This window comes from Montipora capricornis, chromosome 7 (genome assembly GCF_036669925.1).
Source record: "Montipora capricornis isolate CH-2021 chromosome 7, ASM3666992v2, whole genome shotgun sequence".
Lineage (NCBI taxonomy): Eukaryota > Metazoa > Cnidaria > Anthozoa > Scleractinia > Acroporidae > Montipora > Montipora capricornis.
Window position 1 is genome coordinate 25,946,244 of NC_090889.1, and position 7,559 is coordinate 25,953,802.

Here is a 7,559-nt window from a genome sequence, read left to right on the forward strand (position 1 = left end):
ATGATCAAACATAACACTAATATTCCTGGCACATTCGGTAGGCAGAATCATTTCATTTCCAACAGCAACGGAAAGAAGAGGCGGCATTTGTCTATGGTTAGGATGAACAAGAAGTTCAGTTTTATCATCATTTAATTCAAAAACTTGAATTATACTGCATCCAAATCTTGATATCATTAACACACAACTCGATTTCGCATCTGCCATACACGCATCCTGAAAACGAAAAGATAGACAACGCTAGGTATCATCTGCATACGTGTGATAAAATATATTATGACGTCGAACAATATCGCAAATTGGAGAAATATACAGGGTAAACAAGATTGGTCCAAAGACGGAGTCTTATGGGACTCCGAAAGGTTGATAACACCAAGATGATGATTTGGCGTTTGCAACTACAGCTTGAAGACGGTGCGATAGATATAATTCAAACCACTGTCGAACCCTTCCTTTGATGCCAAATCTGTTAGCTAGTGTGTATAACATGGTCGGAATGGTGAATTGTGTTGAATGCGGAAACAAAGTCTAACATGAGAAGAATAACAGAGCAGCCACTGTCGAGAACAATCAGTAAATCATTTTGCACGCGAAAAAGTGCTTTCTCCGAACTATGGCATTTTTTGTAACCAGACTGGTAGATGTCGTTCAAATCATTCTTCCCCAAGTGTGTTGAGATTTGCAGAGCAAGGGTTTTTTTCTCAACCTTTGAAATAAAAGCCGGACGAATTTCCACCTTTTTGTGTTTTTGTTTTGATTCTGCCTGTGAGTGGTTTCGTCTCACCTCACCGCGATAGCGCTTTTTTTGTTTCTCAGGCTTTTATTCCTCTTTTGTTTCGCAACCCAGTCAAGGAACTAGGCAAGTATAAAGTCAAAAAGGACAGGACACTATTTAACCAGGTAGTCCATTCGGATCAAACGCATTACCCCTACACTGGGCGCAGTATCAAAATTTCATCAATTATAACTGGATTATGTGTGCCTCATATAAGCGTACGACGTTGAATTTTTATGGGTTTTATCTACTTTAGAGTGTTTTCCATATTATGGGGTGTGTCTTTTGTCATGGAGACGGGACCAAAGCGGGTGGAATGAAGAGATCGTAGAAGGATACTATTTATGTAAGTACTTTCAAAATTTCGTCATTTAACTTTACTCTAGGTGAGTTCAACGCATCTAATATCAAGCTTTAATTTTTAAAGGTAAGCAAAAACTCTTTTCTTCGTAAAGAGCTGGTGTGCTCAGATTTTTTTGACTAATCGCCTCCATTAATGAGGTTTTATTGATATTGGACCAAGGGGAAACGACTAGTTTGTTATTACTAGCCAGAATTTCTCGGGAAAATGTTATTATTATCCTTTTCTTACGATCTTTTATTTGAAAAAGGATATGTTCAACGGTTTCGAGGTATGCTGCACAATTACGACGGAAAAGGTCGCTTGCTTGCCTTGATCACAAGATTAAATTCAAGTGCGCTAATTTTTAATTTGAATCGCCCAGAACAGTTTAGAATTTCATCTACACAATCAACAATCCATGCGGGTTTTATCTACTTTAGAGTGTTTTCCATATTATGGGGTGTGTCTTTTGTCATAGAGACGGGAACAAAGCGGGTGGAATGAAGAGATCGTAGAAGGATACTATTTATGGGAATACTTTCTAAATTTCGTCATTTCACTTTAGTCTGGGTGAGTCCAAGCTTTAATTTTTAAAGGTAAGCAAAAACTCTTTTCTTCGTAAAGAGCTGGTGTGCTCAGACTTTTTTGACTAACTGCCTCCTTTAATGAGTTTTTGTTAATATTGGACCTAGGGGAAACGACTAGTTTGTTATTACTAGCCAGGATTTCTCGGGAAAATGTTATTATTATCCTTTTCTTGCGGTCTTTTATTTCAAAGGGGATATGTCCAACGGTATCGAGGTATGCTGCACAAATACGACAAAAAAAAGGTCGCTTGCTTGCCTTGATCACAAGATAAAATTCAAAGTGCGCTAATTTTAATTTGAATCACCTAGAACAGTTCAGAATTTCATCTACACATTCAACAATCTATAAACCCCAAATATCAATCGAAGTCGGTGTTTTTCTGTTATACCTCAGTGTATATTTAGGTTACTTTTGTAATGTACTGATCTGTCCATGGGCTGCATATAGCCGCCTGTTATTCCGCGGTAATTTGCAGACAAGCATATGCACTAGAAGCACGTCCCCGTTACTGATACATATTTAATTGCTCATCCAACAACTTCGAACGCTGGAAAATATCACTTGTTTTTTCAAATACCGGCTCTCACGTCAATGAAATTCTAGGTCTTTACTAGTTCCAATTTTTTTAGATCCGAAGAGTTGTCTTTAAGCTTTATCGGCTTTAATAAATCAAATATATTTTACCGAAAAACGTGACTTTTGAAGGTAGAGCCTTAAAAGATTTGTTGATTTTGGAAACCGATTATGCTCTTCCCATAAAACGTCAAATCCTTAATGGATCTTATCAGATGGTAAAACTTTAGGATATCTAGATGTGTCTTTTCCAAGACATATTACTGTTACCAGCTGTATATTAAGATATGCAGTGCTTAACTGCTTTGTGTGAGTAAAATGCACTTCAACGAATACTCTTCTCTAATGGGCATTTTATTTTCAATTTGGACTCCCCACTGCATTGGTCCACTGATGTGCACAAACTTGGAATTTGCTGCTTTTGTCGTATGTTGTTTGGAAGATGTTATAAAATATTATTTATCTCACATTCCTCAAAAAGATCACCGTCACCACAAGTAACGCCTTTTGGAAAAACTAGCCACAAAGGTTACAAAAGAGCTGAAAATTGTCAACAAGTGCATGAAGATTCAAGTTATAAAAACACTCAGCTAACAAAACGGTAGTTCTGATAGTAGGTAATGCCCCTTGCTCAACTTATGGTGCTAAAATCTTTCAATGGGGTAGCAAAAGAAACACTTTTTTCTCCTTGTTCCCTTAAAATATTTGCTTGTGTTCGCATGTTCCCCAAATTACCTTCAAACTTGTTCCCAGCTTTTTGATCCCTAAAATTGTTTTAAATTGTTTTTGTTTCCCTGTTCCCCAGTTCAAATCACAGTTAATCATGTTCCCTTTTCCCAAAAACCCTTGGGAGGGTCTCTATAATGCAGCGTTTGAAATGCGAAAATATGTAATGTAATGTGTGTATTGCAAAATAGAGCGACTTTCGTATGAACTTGAAAAAGTGTTCGCAATTTGTTTCACGGACCAATGTTTGGCAAGATTAAAACAAACCTTCTCCTTATTCCCGCCAAGGAATCTCCTAATATGGGCAGTAAACAGTTCGAGTGCCCAATCACATTTCTGCCGATGATTTCAAATGCGTCAGTGCGAAACTTTCTAGAAAGTTCCCTGGAGAGATGACGTTGTTTGCATGCGCCTTTGCTAAGCCAATGAAAATTCGCGCTCGTTTGTTTTTGTTCGATAAGCGAATTAAGTGTTTTGCATTTTTGTTTACGTTCTGTTTTTACGTTTATTTTTCAAGGTCATATGAAAGTCGCTCTATATAAAAAAAAGTAGACGTTCTTCGTTAAGTTAAGAATGCTTATACTAACTGGTGAAACGCTACTTTTGTTTCAGAAGGGGGCACCTCATAACGGAACATAAGCTGTCATGGCTACTCATTTCGAACTGTTTTTGATTTTGCTGGTGTTAGTTGCTCCTTTGTTGGTGACAGGCAAACCAGTGTTTCAGAGAACAGAGGTAAATTTACATTGTTGTGATGCAGAGCAAACTCGAGACTTTAATCAGCTAAAGTTCAAGTTCATCATTTAATCAGTTCCTTCACATGGAGTACAGCAACTAAACTACATTACACTACAACCATACCAGTGACAGCCCCACAGTTCTTTGAACTGGAGAAAATAAAGCCGAGCTGAAATGTTCAATCGGCCCTTGAAAACGTGGTTAGTTATATACTTCTAATATCTTTAGATCTCTGAGACGCGGGAAAGTGATTACTGGTTTTCGCTTCAACTTCTTATTGCCTGAAAATGTTGTGCGGTCATTTGAAGCCTGTCACTAGGAAAAGTGATGCAAAACTAAAATAATTCCAAAATTTTTTTCGTTATATAACTGCTACAAAACGTAATTTTCACTTCAACAGGAGCAGTTTCCGTTGGCAGACCTCAACAAAGATGGCATGGTAACTTCTGAAGAGTTAGAGAGTCATTTGGGGATCAACGCTATGCTGGCGAGGAAATATATTTCACAGTACGACAAAGATAAGGATACTTTCCTGAGTTTGACAGGTAAAAAAAAAAAGCTGTGAAACCCAAATACTTGATCTAGAGGAAACAAATCAAAAGAACATGTCAAATTTGAACTGGGATACATGAGTTCAAAGTATCAAGGTATCGCGCATGATCAAGCCGTAACTAGTGTCATCATTTACGAGCCAATTGGAAGCGACTTTATAATTGGCGCGGGAAATTAACACGTACGCGTTAACATTTCTCGATTATTAAACAATCAGTAATGAGCTAAGAGCGGTCGACTTCGCAGATGACAGAACGAGAACTTTTCACACGTACGTGTAAATTTCCCGCGCGAATAATAGCGTCGCTTCCAATTGGCTCATAAATGATGACACTCGTTACGGCTAGAACATGCGCAATACCTTGATACTCTCCCACCAAAAGAACATTCCTTTCCAACTTGCTTCGCGCGCTAATTTGTATGATTTTTTAACTGAGAGGCCTGGCTATGAGGTAAGGAAAAATCTCGTAGGGAACAACATACTTTATGCGATCATAGTTAATCGTGGGGCTGGTTATGAAACCTTCGAACCTTTAAAAGCGAGAACATTGTTGCCGCAATCGATGTTGAATTGACCGTGACTGTGCACAATCTTTTGTTTTCGCTTCGCACGGGTTCGCAAATTAGTTGAGCATAATTTAATCGAAGGATTTGATTGGTTATCTTCTCGGAAAAAGGTGTGTTTTGTCCAAGGTCAAGGCCAAAACTACGGACAAAAACATGAAAAAAAAAGGAACTTGTCGAGTTTCATATCCATCTCCATGCCTTAACTATGCCCAGCCCTGTCTCTATATTGCTTTTGAAGGAAAAACGGAGGATGCTGTAACAATAAAAACTTTATTACTCTTTTCTCTAACAAAACAAATTACAATTAAGAAAATGAAATTATAAAAAGAGTAATGACTTCCTCAATAACTGTGAAAGCTAACGAAATTAGGAAGCCAAAAAGTAAAAAAGATTAATTTGTAATCATGATGACGTGATTTACTTCATGACAACGTTTTTAAGATATGGATAAGGAACTTAAGGTGGCTCAAACTAGTTTCAGCAATTTGGAAGGGATGTCTTATTAGAAGGAATAACTCAATAACACTGTTTCGCTTAACGGAAATTTCATGGTACGATATGAAACCCCAATAATTTCTTAACAAGATGAACATATTAATGTGACGTAAGAAATTACCATGGCAACAAAATAACCATCTAAAAACGCCCTATATTTCGTGTTTAAGGGCTTATGTCTCCAAAACGAACTCGGTGACCGCCATTTTTTATTGCTGAAACGTGATTAGCAGACTAAGATGAAACTCTCTTCCAAGTTTAAAAAAATATTCTCTGGAGCGGACTCACTTTTGTGGGGTTAGCACCCACGTGACACAGAGGCTTTGTTGGATTGGAACAGGCCACTTCGGGAAATACCATACAATTTATTTTCTGTTCTTGCCATTCAACATGGCCGCCGTGGCGTCAGATGTAAACCATCAATGCTCCATTAATTATGAAGTTATTCTAGTATAGTTGTACCACAAGTTGAAATTTCCTCAACTACATGCCATATATTCAGATAAACATTATTAAACATTATTATATCTCTCAGATAGTACGCGCGCTGTAATTGGCTAAATTAGCGGGCCGTATTCTACAGTACGGCCCGCTGTACAGCTCGCTAAATTTAAAATTTCGACAAAACATTCTCTAGCGAGTTTTTCATGTCACTTCTGTTGCATAAACTTGTTCTGAAAAGTGTTTGAATCTTGCAAGCAACTATTTCAAACTTAACAGCCAAGAAGATTTAGTTTTTGGGATTTTGGCACGGCATTCTTTGTAGCAGTTGAACCTTCCGCTTCACTTTGACTAGTTTCCTTGCCCGAGCGCCGGTTAACCTCAGAAATGTAATAAATATCTTACTAACCTCGTTTTCTCGGTCCGTACTGTAAGTTACGGATCCTCGTTTTTTCCCGTTGATTTATGGCCCAAGCGCGAAGCGCGCGGGCCATAAATCATCGGGAAAAAACTCGGTCCGTAACTTGCAGCACGGACCTCGAACTCGGTTAGTAAGAGGTATGCATCTATAATATCTAATGATGTATTTCACACAATTGTTGTTTTTTTTTTTCAGAATTTAATAAATCGATATTTGCATAGTTCCTGCTGCAAAATCTATGCTGTGGCTCATATGAAGGGAGGCGAAAGAATTGCTGGCGTAAACAGACAAGACTTCCCCGGAGATATTTTTCTGTTTCTTATTGGGCTTTAATTCAAAAGAATAAACGCTTGATGTTTGGGAAAAGATATATGATGTGTTTATTACGTGGGCATACGTGAGAAAATGTATATACTAGAATAAATCCCATATGTGTTTCCATCACCAAGAAGGATAACGTTGCAAGGTGGAAATAAAAGCGTAATTGAAAATCCGATTTCTAAGTCAGTCTCTTCTGCGAAGTGAGTGCTCTGTTATTCAGACACTTTTATTTTAAGTGCTAAGTCACTTTAAGTGAAGTATAACTAATTCGTCTACATTCAAATTCATCTTAGACAAAGGACATCACCTGGAAAAAGGTGATTACCGCTGAATATCTCGATATTAAGCAAAAAAATAGACCTAATCATTAATTAAGTGCGTTTAGCTATGGACCACTGTGGAGAACAAAATTGGAATCCTACAGAAACAGCCACATTAAAAAAAACTTTGTCTTTTGTTGTTTTGAATCAATGGATAGTAAAGCCATTCCGCTAAAAGAGGGAAAAGACTTGGCCGAACCCCTCATTCCCAGGAACTCTCCCTTGGTTTTCCCAGAAACCAAGGGAGAGGCCTGGGAACGAAGTTGGAGATGAAGACCTGGCAAACGGTCAACTGACCTTGGACATTTTCTTACAATTACACGACGCAATATCCCATCTTAATATAAGAAGCTTATCGCTATGAAAGGAATGAAAACAGGCAGAATTAGAGCTTTAGTTCAACAAGAAATAGCGTTTCTAAGCAAAGCCGCGCTGACCTACAGTATTTCGGTCTAAAAACCACTTTGAAGACGGTTAGCTTTTACTTGTCTTGCTGGGTACTATTATGTCAATACTCTAAAAGATTCGATTTTCCAAGAGCTTGTCTCGTTAGTCTAGTGGATTAGGGTTAGGGTTTAGGGTCAGGGTTAGGGTTAGGTTAGGGTTTGGGTTAGGAGAACCAATTGATCCGGGTCCAACTCTTTGGCTCGCCTAAGCTGAATGTTCTTTGCACATTGAAATGTTCGTTTTTTTGAAGTA

At 38.0% G+C, this 7,559-nt stretch overlaps 1 protein-coding gene across 1 annotated transcript in view; it reads right to left on the reverse strand.

Moving 5' to 3' along the window:
• Positions 1-7,559, reverse strand: part of LOC138056631 (NFX1-type zinc finger-containing protein 1-like) — a 31,778-nt gene continuing 24,219 nt past the window's right edge. The window contains exon 7 of the transcript XR_011133490.1: positions 1-216. The gene's annotated coding sequence lies outside the window, so the exon portion shown is untranslated. The remainder of the gene's footprint in view (positions 217-7,559) is intronic.